This window comes from Lolium rigidum, chromosome 2 (assembly GCF_022539505.1).
Source record: "Lolium rigidum isolate FL_2022 chromosome 2, APGP_CSIRO_Lrig_0.1, whole genome shotgun sequence".
Taxonomy (NCBI): domain Eukaryota; kingdom Viridiplantae; phylum Streptophyta; class Magnoliopsida; order Poales; family Poaceae; genus Lolium; species Lolium rigidum.
In genome coordinates, this window is record NC_061509.1 from 199,331,376 (window position 1) to 199,346,027 (window position 14,652).

Genomic DNA, 14,652 nt, shown 5'->3' on the forward strand with positions numbered 1-14,652 from the left:
TCTCCCACCCACCCACCCACCCACCGAGCCCTAGGATCCTTCTTCGCCGGCGATCTCCCTGGACGGCGGTGATCCTTGGATTCTGATCCAATCATCTTCATCGGCGTCGTGTCCTCTACAAGGTGATGTCCATGTCTCCCTCTCCTCGTCCCCTTGGCCGTTGGAAAGTTTCGTTTGAAGCACTTGATGGTGCTGGTAAGAGCAAAGCTTCTCAAGGGTTCCTTATGCTCTGGCCTAAGAATTGGTTGGCTTTGGTTAACCACAAGGATGCACCAATTGTTGGGAAGCACCTGCAAAATGGGGAGGTTTTTTACTCTGGATCTTTCGTGAGGTTCCCCTCTCACATGGTATTTGCCCAATCTTGTTTAGTTTCTCCTCCTGGATTTTCTTCATTTCCTGAAGCTCCTCCAATCAGATGGCGTGCTTCTTATGCTCCTTTGGTTCCTTCTTCTTTGGGAGCTGATGCAAAGCCTGCGTTTGCAAAATCTGCTTTCCTCATTCTCAAGCCGCATGCTCAAAGAATTGTTTTGTTGGATTCCAAGGAACAAGTGATAGATGCAAGGTTTCTTCTTATCAATGAGAAAGTTAGAACTGGTATTATCTTAGACCTTAAAATCTGTACGGTTCTAGTGGGAGAAAGAATTATTTCTGATTCTATTGAGCAAGGCATCAGCATGATCAAGGAAGGTGCAAATGAGAATGTTAGAGCAGATACTCCTTTGGTTAGTCCATGCATTGGCATTTGTATGGATTTTTCGATTGGGAAAAGCTTTGAAGATAGTTGTATGAAAAAAATTGGTCTTCCTATCGTGAGAAGTAAAAGTTATTCAAGAAGGGGTTTTATTTTAGTGGTTTCTTTTGGAAGAGCAAGATTCAAGCTTGATATTCATACTGTTGCAATTGCTCTCCAAGCTTGCTTTGGTGGTCATGCTGCTCTCTTTGATGTCAAATTTTTAAGGGATAGATCTTTCAGGTTCTCAGTAACTTCAAGTGCAATTGGGTTTGAAATTTATAATATGAGCAAATTCTCCAACACGGACTTTGAATTCTTTGTCAGCCTCTGGGGTAATGGAGGACCTAATTGGATATCTGAAGAAAAGAAATATTATAGAGAGCAAGATCAAGAATGGAATTTGGTTCAAAATAAAAAGGTGGCACGTGCATCTGTTTTCCAAAGGCTTGAATTTTCCTCCGCAACTCCTCCTAGCCGACCTGCTTCTACAGTTTCTCGAGGTAATGTCATAGTTAATGGCCTTGCTTCAAATGGTTTTATTGAGCATAATTCTAGGGAATTTATTACACGTTTGGACAATTTGAATGGTACCGTTGATTGGCACGTTGATAGCTCCTCTCTGGTCGAAAAAAAGGCGTCGTTGCCGGGCCTCCTTCCTTTCTTTCCGTTCCCGACATTCCCTCAAATTTGATGGCCCGATGATTCTTTCCTTATTTGGTTCAAAGCCCATGGGCCTGCCACGCAATTAGAGGAAGTTTCCTCTTTTAGGGAATTTTCTTTTTTCCCTGCCCCGACAGTGCACACTGTTGCTGCCTTCTCGTCTTCTTCGCCTCTGTCTCTCTCCTCAGAAAACCCTGGTCTGGCGGAGGAAGCATTGCCACCACCGCACCTCCCGCCACCTTTGCTACCCATGGCAAATATTCCAATAGATCCCCGACAGTTCGTACCTCCGGGGTTCCAGATTATTCACATTCCTGGCCGTGTTGGAGTGAAAAGGGTGGTGGTCCCGAGAAGACCAAGGAACCATGAACACTATGCGATTGCTACTATTGAGCCAGTTCCTCCAGGTCAGATTCCTTTCGAAAACATCAGTGAAGTGCTAGCTGAGTTCCTCACAGAGCAAGAACAGGTTGGGTTTGGTAGTCTGCAACCATGTCCTTTTGGGTCTGCGTATGTTCAGTTTAACAATGTCAGTGATAGGGATAGGCTCATTAGCTCTGGTCCTATTGGTTTTGGAAATGTCACTGTTTCTTTTGTCAAACATAATGAGGGGCCAAACTGGAGAAGGTTCAATTTCAACAGAGATGCTTGGGTTCTGATGGTGGGCCCCCCTATAGATCATATACATACTGAAGATATCAATGCATGCTTTGCTGATGTTGGCTCTGTGTTGCTTTGGGAAAGGGACCCCAATAACAAAGGGAGACTTTTGGCCAAAGTTAGAGTGTCAGATTTGGAGGACATTCCAAGGAGTGTCGAGTTAATCGAAGGAAATAGAGCTCGAAGCCGAATCTTGGACCTTTCTGGTGGAAGTTCTGCAGCAGACTTTGCTTGGAGGGGGCCCACAAGATGAAGACCCACTTCCTGGAGATGGAGTGGACCCACATCCTCTTCCTGACTTGGGTGGTGGAATTCCTCCTCAGCCACCAATTCCTCCTCATAATGTTAATGACAATGTTGATCCATAGCAACCTGAAGCAGAGCAAGATCCTGATGCAGCAGAAGTGGGTTGGGGACATTGGGCAATGGGACCTATCAATATTCAACCTGAACAGAATTTGGAAGAAGAGATTGTACCAAATCCAGCTTTTCAGGAGCTGCTAGATGCTATCCAGGCTGAAGAAATGGATGTGCTTCCTGGTCTAGCCCCAAATAACAGTATCAGCAACATTACTTTCTCTGTGAACAGCCCTGAAGGAGCTTTCTCCAATGATTCTGTTAATAATATGCAGTTGGCTGTGTTTGATTTGCCTCTGGAGGAAGAAGTTAATCAGCTGCCTGTTCCCTTGGGTGAAGGCTTAAACAATATCATTAATGCATACCAAGAGGATGAGGCAATAGAAGAAGAGGAAGTGAATGGTATGGTTCATGATCTGGGAGAGGATATGATAGTGCCCAACAATTATAACATTCAGCCTCCTGAAGAAGCTCACATCATCCTTGGCAGAGTAGAAACTTTTTTCTTCTCTGTCCCTGAAGAACACAACCTGCAAGCAAGGTTTTCTAAGCAGGGCATGGACTTATGGGAGAAATTCTTTGCTCCAAACATTCTTTCAAATCATTCCAAAGAAAATTCCAAGGTGCTGCAGATTCCTGTAAGTTGGTTCAATTTTGTCACTCTCATGCTAATGACCCCTGAGAAATTTGATTGGACAAAAGATTTCCTTTATTCTCAGCTTTGGGAAATTATTCAAGAACCAATTTCTTCAGAACCTACTGTTTCTTTCTGCATACCTGATAAATGTGCTGTGTCCCAGGCTCCTGCTTGTTTTTTGCTTGATCACTCTGCTCAAATTTCTTCTCCTGTGGATACTGGTTTGGGACTGAAGGTTTCACCCAAAAGGAAAAGAAGAGAAAGTAAGATCCCTCTGGTTGAGTCTGAGGTAAGAAGAAGTCCCAGACTAGTTTTATTAAATGATGGTTTTAAAAATCATTCCACTTGCAATAGCAGAAATTGCTTTACATGCAATGCTTCACCTCCTTTGATTAATTCCAAAGTGGTTAAAAACCTGGCTTCATCTTTCTGTAAGGTTGATGAGAAGGAAGTAGAAAAGAAGCTGCTAAAGAGAAGCAAGGTAGCAGCTGGAGAAAACAAAGCTCCAGGACCATCTGCTCCAACTCAAGGAGGGAATACTACAAAAGCCATCCTGAAGAAAGGAAAAGAAATTGCTAGAAATGCAGAAGTTGCTGATAAGGAGAAAAAATTTGGAGCTGCTGGTGGGGCTGCTCATGGGGCCAAAAAAAGGCCTAGCAAATAATAGTTTCTTATGTATTGCAAAACAAGAGCTTTTGGTGCGTGGAGTGTTGGATTTTGTTACATGAAGGATTGTAGCAGGCATGTGTCTTGTAATATGACTATGAATCTGTACCTGATATGCTCCTCAGTTGTTTTTCTTGTGTGGGACATAAGGAAGCATTTATCACCTTTATCTCCTGGTCTTGTGTTTAATTCCATGTGCTTTGGATTGTGTTGTGTGCTAGAACATTGGTTGTTTCTAGCAATAATTCACTCTTACAGCTTGTTTCCCAATGAATAGACAAAGAAAATGGAAAATTATGAACTGGAATTTGAGGGGTATCAATTCAGACAAAAAGTGGTTAGCCCTTTACAACAAGATTGAAGAATCTGGGTGTGACATCATTTGCCTGCAAGAAACAAAGAGAGATAGCTTTGACCTGGAATATTTGAGAAAATTTTGTCACAAGAAATTTGATAAATTTGAATTTGTGCCTTCAATAGGAGCTTCAGGTGGCATTATTACAATATGGAATGGAACAATCTTTACTGGAGAACTTGCTTTCTCAAATGAATTCTCTTTATCTGTTAAGTTCACTTGCAATCTATCGGATGATACATGGATACTAACAAATATTTATGGACCATGCCAACATGATAGAAGAGCAGGATTTATTGATTGGTTTGCAAACATAGATATGCCAGATGAATCTGATTGGATCATTATGGGAGACTTTAACTTCATCAGAAAACCTTCTGATAGGAACAAGCCAGGTGGTGATGTCAATGATATGTTGATTTTCAATGAAGCAATTAGCAATTTGGGTCTTATTGAGCTGCCTTTGAAGGGGAAAAAATTCACTTGGAGCAACATGCAGCAAGATCCTCTTCTGGAGAGATTGGATTGGTTCTTTACTTCAGCTTCTTGGACCAGTTCCTACCCTTCAACCTTTGTTCACACTCTCACAAAACCAACCTCAGACCATGTTCCTTGTGTAGTCACAATTGGTTCTAATATTCCCAGATCAAACATTTTCAGATTTGAAAATCACTGGCTAGAACACAGTCAATTCAAGGAAATAGTGTAGAATGCTTGGAATATCCCTGTTGGATTTAGTGACAGTGCCAAAATGATTAATGCTAAATTCAAAATTTTGAGAAGAGCATTGAAGTTATGGGCAAAAAATCTCCCTTGCTTGAAGAATCTTATTGCCAAAGTTAACTCAGTTATTGGCCTCCTTGATACAATGGAGGAGTTCAGGACTTTATCTTTAGAGGAATGGAATCTCAGAGATATTCTAAAAGCTCATGTGATTACTTTACTTCAAAATGAAAAATCTTATTGGAATCAAAGAGGCAAGATAAAATGGGTGAAGCTAGGGGATGCTAATACTAAATTTTTTCATACAAAAGCTACCATTAGTTATAGGAAGAATTACATTGCTTCCTTGAGAAATGAGCAAAATATTGAGGTGCATGATCATGAGAGTAAAGCAGAAGTTTTATGGAATGCTTTCAAAGATAGAATGGGTAAATCTGATAATCCAGAAATGCATTTCAATCTGCATGACATGTATGATAATCCCATGAGCAGAGAGATGAAAGAACAATTGGAAATTCCTTTTTCTGATGAGGAGATTGAAGGAGTAATCAAAAGCTTGCCAAATGATAAATCTCCAGGACCTGATGGGTTTAATAATGACTTTATCAAAAATTGTTGGGGGATTATTGGGGCAGATATTAAAAAAGTGATCAAGGATTTCTATGAAGGGAACATCTCTTTGGAAAGCATTAATTCTTCTTTTATCACATTGATCCCAAAAATAGATACCCCTCTTTTACCTGGAGATTTCAGGCCAATTTCTCTGCTCAACAGTGTGCTCAAGATTGTGACTAAATTGTTGGCCAACAGATTACAGAAGATTATTCTAAAGCTGATACACAGAAATCAGTATGGTTTTCTCAAAAAAAGGTCCATCCAAGACTGCTTAGGTTGGGCTTTTGAGTATTTGTTCCAATGTCATAAATCACAGGAAGAAATTATACTACTGAAATTGGACTTTGAAAAGGCCTTTGATAGGATTGAGCACAAATCCATATTGAGAATTTTAAAAGCTAAAGGTTTTGGTGAAAGATGGATAAAATGGATTGGAATCATTCTTTCCTTTGGAACTTCTTCCGTCTTGCTGAATGGTATTCCTGGGAAAAAATTCTACTGTAAAAGAGGGGTTAGGCAGGGAGACCCTTTATCTCCACTTCTTTTTGTCTTGGCCGCAGATCTATTACAATCAGTTCTTAACAAGGCAATGGATCAAAACTTAATTGTAAAACCAATTCCATGTGCATGTGAGGATTTTCCTGTGATTCAACATGCAGATGATACCCTGATTATACTAAAAGCTGATGCAAATCAAATGGTGTGTCTCAAAGCTCTTCTCCATACCTTGGCAGAATCCACTGGTTTAAAGGTGAACTATCATAAATCTAACATGATTCCAATCAATATGGATAGTGAGAGATTGAATCATTTTGCTGCCACAATAAACTGTAGGACGGGAACGTTTCCCTTTACTTATCTTGGATTACCCTTGAGCATTACCAAGCCTGCCATGGAACATTTCATACCAATGATACAAAGAGTTCAACAAAGATTGGGTGGCATTGCTGATTTTCTAAATTATGGTGGCAAGTTACAGTTAGTCAAATCAGTGCTTTCATCTCTGCCAATTTATTTATGTGCTGCTTTGATGTGCCAATTACTGTAAAGGAACAAGTGATCAAATACATGAGACATTGTCTCTGGAGAAAGAAAAATGGTGATGTTCAAGCTAAGGGTTCAGCTCTTATCTCATGGAAAAAAGTTACAAGACCCAAGAACCAAGGTGGCTTAGGAGTGTTAGATCTACACACTCAAAACAGAGCACTCTTATTGAAAAATTTGGACAAATTCTTTAATAATCAAGATATTCCTTGGGTCAAGCTTGTGAAAGGAGCCTATTATAATAATGGAAACCTTCCAGGTGCAGTAGTGGAGGGATCCTTTTGGTGGAAAACTCATCTGAAACTTGTTGATACTTATAAGGGTTTGGCCAAATGCAACTTAGGAAATGGGAAATCAAGCTTATTTTGGCAGGATAATTGGGAAGACAACTGTTTGCAACACAATTTGCCTCATTTGGTCACTTATGCAAGGAATCATTTATTGACTGTCAGAGAAGTACTGGATACTGACTTCTTAGAGGATCTTTTTCACTTACCACTATCACAGCAGGCATACTCAGAATTTCTTCAAATGGAATCTATTTGTCAAAATGCAAGAGAAAAAATAAATGATGATGATTCAGATAAATGGAGCTATATTTGGGGAAGCAATTTCTCTGTAAAAAAAACCCTATAATTCATTGATTGGATATCAAGAGGTGCAACCACACTTTGGGTAGATATGGAATTCTTCATGTCAATCAAAGCACAAGTTCTTTTTCTGGCTCCTGTTACATGATAGACTCAATACCAGGAATTTGCTAAAGAGGAAAAAAATAATCTTGCCTTCTTATGATTGTGTCCAAATCAATTGCCATCAACAAGAAGAAGACATTACACATTTGTTTTGGAATTGTGATTTTGCTCAAAACTGCTGGAACTATATCTGCCCGCAAAGAAGAAGGGATGGGAACATTTTTCAGGCTTTTTCAGACATAAAAATGAAACTGAAGTATCCTTTTGCAATGGAAATAATCATTCTGACAGCTTGGAGTATTTAGATTTCAAGGAATAATAAAATCTTTAACAATCAGACGCCAAGTCTTGAAAATTGGAAAATTATCTTCCTCCAAGAAGCAAAGTTACTCACTTATAGAATGAAGAAGAAGCATGCAGATACTTTTAAAGAATGGCTACAATCTCAGATTTAGGATAGTTTGTCTTTTTGTTTTCTTTCTTTCTTTCTTTCTTCAAAAAGAGGAACTCCCTCTTTTCTGTACTGATACAACTTTGATTAATATATAAAAATTGCAGTGGGTTCTCCCACTGTTTCACCTTCAAAAAAAAAATATTAGGCTTTGCGGAATATAAAGGTGAGCCTAATGCAAACTAGGTGAAGCAACCTATATGAGGATACAACTAACTCGAGCACGAAGGCTCTCACAGGCAGTTAAATCACAAGTAAGGAGTTCGGTTAGAGATAACCGATAGCACGCGGAGACGAGGATGTATTCCCGTGTTCCCTTGCTTTGCAACAAGGTACGTCACGTTTGGAGGGGTGGAGGTCCCACGAAGGATTCCCCACGCCACGAAGGCTCACCCTATTCTCCGGAGCCTATCCCACGAAGGAATAGCTCACTCACTTGTGGTAGACTTTGAGGTAGCCTCCAAACCTTCACAATCTTGCCCGGGGCAAATCCACAGCCCGGATGCTTCCGGACTCCTCTTGCCCACCTAGGGTTTCCAAGGAACCCTAGGTAGCAAGCTTCTCGATGAATACAAGGGGGAATGAGATTTGGCTTGGTAGAACAGTAGATCGGGTCCTCCTCTAATGATTCCCCGGAGGGATTTGAGTTTGGGTGGAGGAGGAGGTAGATCTGAGGCTTTTGGTGTTTCTAGCAATGGAGTAAGAGAGAGAGAGAGCTCAAGAACAGCTTGTAGTGTAGTGCCTAACTGTTCAGAGGTAGGAGGAGGCCTATTTATAGTGTTCTTCGAAATATGGCCGTTGGTCACTTGCCACCTCAGCTTTTCCCTCGACAAACCCGGTTGACCGGGCCACAGACCGGACAACCCGGTGGTGAGGCCGGTCGGACCGGACCAGCGACCGGACACCCTTTGCATCGTCCTGGAGCTCCTCCGGTTGGCGGCCGGTTGGCGACCGGTCGACCGGGCCGTGCGCTGGACTCGCCGGTCTGTAGGCCGGCTGACCGGTCGGCAACCGGATTTTCTATGTTCTCGTGTGGAGCCCGGTTGGCGGCCGGTCGACCGGGTCGTGCGCCGGACTTGCCCCGGTTGGCGACCGGTGGACCGAGCAGCGCGCCGGACTGGCCGGTTGCTGGCCCGGTTGGACCGGGCTCCAGACCGGATTTCTGTCGTAGACCCCTTTTCGATTGTTGTTGAAGTGGGGGTCTCCTTTAGCCTTCTTGTTCCTTTGATACACCATTTATGCCTCATTGTCTAATACCTGAGATTATCCTTATAAACATATTAGGCCAAATACTCTAGCACGGTGTCATTGTTACCAAAATAATGGATAAGGGTAAAATACCCTTACAAAAAGAAAGAACAGAAGCGTTGGATAAATTTAAAATATTCAAAGCTGAAGTTGAAAATCAGCATGATAAAAGAATAAAGATAGTCAGGTCTGATCGTGGAGGGGAGTACTACGGTCGACATACTCCATATGGCCAAGTCCCTGGACCTTTTCCAAGGTTCCTACAGGAGACTGGAATAGTCGCCCAATACTCGATGCCGGGCGAACCTCAGCAGAATGGGGTAGCTTAAAGGCGCAACCGTACCCTTATGGATATGGTGCGCAGTATGATTAGCTATTCCACCCTACCATTGGGATTGTGGATTGAGGCGCTAAAAACCGCTATTCACATTCTAAACAGAGTACCAAGCAAATCGGTGCCCAAAACGCCGTATGAGCTATGGACAGGGAGAGTGCCTTCTCTAAACCACCTGAAAGTGTGGGGGAGTCCCGCCGAGGCCAAAGTATTCAATCCAAATATCGCAAAGTTAGATACCAAAATAGTCAGCTGCCATTTTATTGGCTATCCCGAAAAGTCAAAAGGTTATCGTTTCTACCTGTCCGCAGAAATACACAAAGTTTCGGAACGAGACATGCTGTCTTCTTAGAAGACGAAATGATGAGGGGGAGCATGGTAGCTCGGAAAATTGATCTTGAGGAGAAGAGGGTGCATGCACCTAATCCGATGACTCAGGAGCCGTTTTTTGCGCTACCATGTCCACCTGTACCGACGATCCCTACGATTGTGGTGCAAGCGCCTGTTGTGACTCCACCCATGACAACGATGAGTGAAAATTCGGAACCTGTCCGTCAGGAGCCGAATGAACCATTTGTTGAGCATGAAAGGGAGCAACAACAGCCACCTCTAGAAGCTGAGCCACAAGTTGAGGAACAGAATGCTCAAGAGAATGTGGCCACTAGAAGGTCTACAAGAGCTAGAAAATGAGCCATTTCGACTGATTACAAAGTTTACAACACAGAAACAGTTCATATGGAAGGTGATGCCACTTCATATGAAGAAGCCATGAGAAGCCCAGATTCATCAAAGTGGATGGAGGCCATGGAAGACGAAATGAGATCGATGAGTGCCAACCATGTTTGGGACTTAGAGAATATTCCTAAAGGAGCCAAAACTGTGGGCTGCAAATGGGTCTACAAAATCAAATATGACTCCAATGGGAATGTTGAAAAGTATAAAGCACGACTTGTGGCAAAAGGATTTACACAAAGAGAAGGGATAGATTACAATGAGACATTTTCTCCGGTCTCATGTAAGGATTCCTTCAGTAATCATCATGGCACTAGTTGCACATTTTGATTTAGAGTTGCATCAAATGGATGTAAAGACGGCATTTCTAAACGGGGATTTAGAAGAAAATGTCTACATGAAACAACCCAAGGGTTTTATCATGGAAGGCAAGGAAGAAATGGGATGCCGCCTGATACGTCTCAAACGTATCTATAATTTCTTATGTTCCATGCTACTTTTATGATGATACTCACATGTTTTATACACATTATATGTCATTATTATGCATTTTCCGGAACTAACCTATTGACGAGATGCCGAAGTGCCAGTTCCTGTTTTCTGCTGCTTTTGGTTCCAGAAATCCTAGTAAGGAAATATTCTCGGAATTGGACGAAATCAAGGGCCATGATCTTATAATTCCACGAAGCTTCCAGAACACCGGAGAGGGACCAGAGGGGAGGCCCAGGGTCCCCACACGCCATGGCGGCGCGGCCACAGGGGGGCGCCCCCCTACTGTGTGGGTCCCCTGTAGCCCTTCCGACTCCGCCTCTTCGCCTATTTAATGCTCCCTGACCTAAATCTTCGATACGGAAAATCCACGGTACGAGAAACCTTCCAGAGCCGCCGCCATCGCGAAGCCAAGATCTGGGGGACAGGAGTCTCTGTTCCGGCACGCCGCCGGGACGGGGAAGTGCCCCCGGAAGGCTTCTCCATCGACACCACCGCCATCTTCATCACCGCTGCTGTCTCCCATGAGGAGGGAGTAGTTCTTCCCCGAGGCTAAGGGCTGTACCGGTAGCTATGTGGTTAATCTCTCTCCCATGTACTTCAATACAATGATCTCATGAGCTGCTTTACATGATTGAGATCCATATGATGAGCTTGTAATCTAGATGTCGTTATGCTATTCAAGTGGATTTTACTTGTGTGATCTCCGGAGACTCCTTGTCCCATGTGTGTAAAGGTGACAGTGTGTGCACCGTGTGGGTCTCTTAGGCTATATTTCACAGAATACTTATTCACTGAGATATGATTTGAGTTGGATGTCTCTATGAAATTGTGGTGTGTTAGTACCTCCTATGAATGCTCACAGTGACAGCGTGGGGTGTTTATTAGTACTTGGGGATGCATCTTTAAGGTTTACCTACATGATGAATTAGTGTTCGTTATCTTGCCAGAGAGTAATTCAGAATAGCATAGTGAAGTGCTTATATTTATATTCAATTATGATTGCAATGTTGAGAGTGTCCACTAGTGAAAGTATGATCCCTAGGCCTTGTTTCTAAGCATCGAAACTCCGTTTATTTATCGTTCTGTTGCATGTTTACTCGCTGCCATATTTTATTCAGATTGCTATTACCACTCATATACATCCATACTACTTGTATTTCACTATCTCTTCGCCGAACTAGTGCACCTATACATCTAACAAGTGTATTAGGTGTGTTGGGGACACAAGAGACTTCTTGTATCGTGATTGCAGGGTTGCTTGAGAGGGATATCTTTGACCTCTTCCTCCCTGAGTTCGATAAACCTTGGGTGATCCACTTAAGGGAAACTTGCTGCTGTTCTACAAACCTCTGCTCTTGGAGGCCCAACACTGTCTACAAGAATAGAAGCACCCGTAGACATCACCGCCTAAAGAAATCCATTTATGGATTAAAGCAAGCCTCCAGACAGTGGTATCTAAAGTTTAATGAAACAATCAAGAGATTTTGCTTTAAACAAAATATTGAGGACAATTGTGTTTATGCAAAGTTTAAAAGTGGGAGATATATTTTCCTAATCTTGTATGTGGATGATATTCTTCTTGCCAGCAGTGATGTTAGTCTACTGCAAGAGAAAAAGAAGTTATTGTCCTCAAATTTTGATATGAAATATCTTGGTGAAGCGCCATATGTTTTGGGCATAGAAATTCACCGAGATAGGAACAATGGAGTATTAGGACTATCGCAAAAGGCTTATTTAGAAAAGATTCTAAGTAAGTATAATATGCATAAGTGCAGTGCCACACCTGCCCCTATAGTCAAGGGCTAGTCAAGGGCGACAGTTTTGGGAAACATCAAATTTCCCAAAATCAATACGAGCTCGATCAAATGAAAGCGGTTCCATATGCTTCGGCTATTGGAAGCCTACAGTATGCACAAGTGTGCACTCGCCCTGACTTAGCATTTATCACCGGAGTACTCGGTAGATATCAAGAAAATCCAGGTTTTGAACACTCGGAAAATGGTAAAGAAGGCATTGCGTTATGTGAAAGGCACAAAGAACTACATGCTAACATACGTAAGATCCGATACCTAGAAATAAGAGGGTATCCGGATGCGTATTTTGCGGGGATAAAGATGATAGAAAATCCACATCTGGATATGTATTCACCCTCGCAGGGGGAGCTATTTCGTGGAGAAGCTCCAAACATATGATGGTTGCATCATCCACGAGGTATGCAGAATTTATAGGCATTATGGTTAAACAAATTTATACCCGACTTGAAAGTGGTAGATTGTATTGACAAACCACTAAAGATGTCCTGCGACAATGAGCCTGCAGTATTTTATGCTCACAACAACAAGTCGACTAATGCTACGAAACTGATTGAGGTTAAGTATTATGTTGTGAAACACAAGGTCCAGGATCAAACAATAAGTCTCGAGCATATAAGGACAAAAGATATGCTTGCGGATCCGCTAACGAAAGGCTTACCACCCAGCGTGTTCAAGGAGCACGTAGCCGGCATGGGTTTAAGGGAAAGTCTTACCTATCCTGGATCATAAGAGGCCCAAAAGTAAAAGAATTTGTTTCAAAACAGAGAAGTGTATTGTGGTTGTCTGATTCTATCGGTAATAGAGCTGTGACGATGAAATATGCCCTATGGACTGATCCAAAATGAAACGAATAAAGTGAAAGTATAAAGTTAAAAGAAAAGTTGAGATCAAGGGGGAGAATGTTAGGATGATCTCCACGGGATCGATCCCAATGGATCGATAATGACCCTTGACCTCGTCCGCGCCCTGATCGGGGGCGCCCAACCCTATCTCTGGTTGGTGGGCCCCTATGACTTGCGCTATATAAAGAGGTGGGGCTCGGGGCTCGCAGTACGAAGTTCACCGCGCCGCCAGTCACCCCACCGACATTCCCTACCGATCTAGGGTTAGCGCAGTGCTCACGGGAAGCTCTGCCACCGCCGCCACCGCACGCTCACGCCAATCGCCCCGTCGCCATGGACAACGGCTCGAGCTCCTCCTCGAAGGGAGAAGGTACACCGTCTCTCTCTCGATCTCTCTCTCTCTCTCGAATCTCGCAGCATACATACAGTCATAGTTTTCTACCGTTAGCATCTAGCCTAGAAGATCCAAGGGATTTAACAATAGCGTCATTTTATGGCTTTGTGCTTGTGTTGAATCGTTGTCATGTGCTTTTGATTAGTTTGTTCTATGATGTGGTTCTGTGTGGAGTGATGAAGCGCTAGATAACCTCGTCACTCTAACAGTAGGACACATAAGCAGTAAGGGCATCTCCAACGGGGCGACCCAAACCGCGCCCGCGCGTCCGTTTGGGTCCAACCGGACAAAAACGCGGCCCAGCGCGCGGACCCATCCCTAAAACGGATGGTCGCGGCGTCCGGGACGACCCAAACCCAGCCCAAATCTGGGACGAGTTTGCGTGGCCGCGGACGCCGGATGTTGGTCGCTCGCGTCCTCCCCTTGTCCGCCCCTGGCCCGCCTGTCTGTCTCACAAAACACAAACCCCTCGCACACATCTCCCGCCGCTCCGCCGCCAGCCAAGGACCGGCGATTTGGGAGAGGCGTCAACGCCGGCCATCGTCGTCGAGACGCCGGCAAGCGGGGCGGAAGCATAGGTCGCGGCCCCGCGCTGCTTTCGCCGCGTCGTAGCAGAGTCGGAGGACGCCGTCGCCGCTGTCCTCCCACCGCCGCCAGACCTCCCGCCGTTCGCAGCTGCGCCGTTGTCGCCGGAGGTGAGCTCTCGTGCACCGTGTTTGCAGACCGCAAGTCGGCCGAGACGGCCATGACTCGCGGTGTCCCTACGGACGCATTGGATGGCCTCCGCGTGCGAGGTGTTCGATGAAATGGGCATACTAAAATTTGTCCCTTTTCATCTGTAGATCATGGTGGACAGCGACGATGACTACTTCTTCAAGAACTTCATCGACACGTCGTCAGACGAGGACTCGGACGACGAGTTTTTCACGGATCGCTGATCATCCATGATCACATTGTCTCGCAGATCCCCGTGCACCGGGGGTCCTTGCCGGGGCGCGCCGCCGCCTTGGACCGCAAAAGAGAACGCGGCCACGACCAGCTCTTCACCGATTACTTCCAACCCAAGGCATTGTACACGCCGGCCTTGTTTCGCCGTCGTTTTCGGATGTCCAGACCGTTGTTCCGCCGAATAATGGATGGCGTCAAGCTCTACGACAACTACTTCCACGCGAAAGTGGATGCAATTGGCAAGGTAGGCCT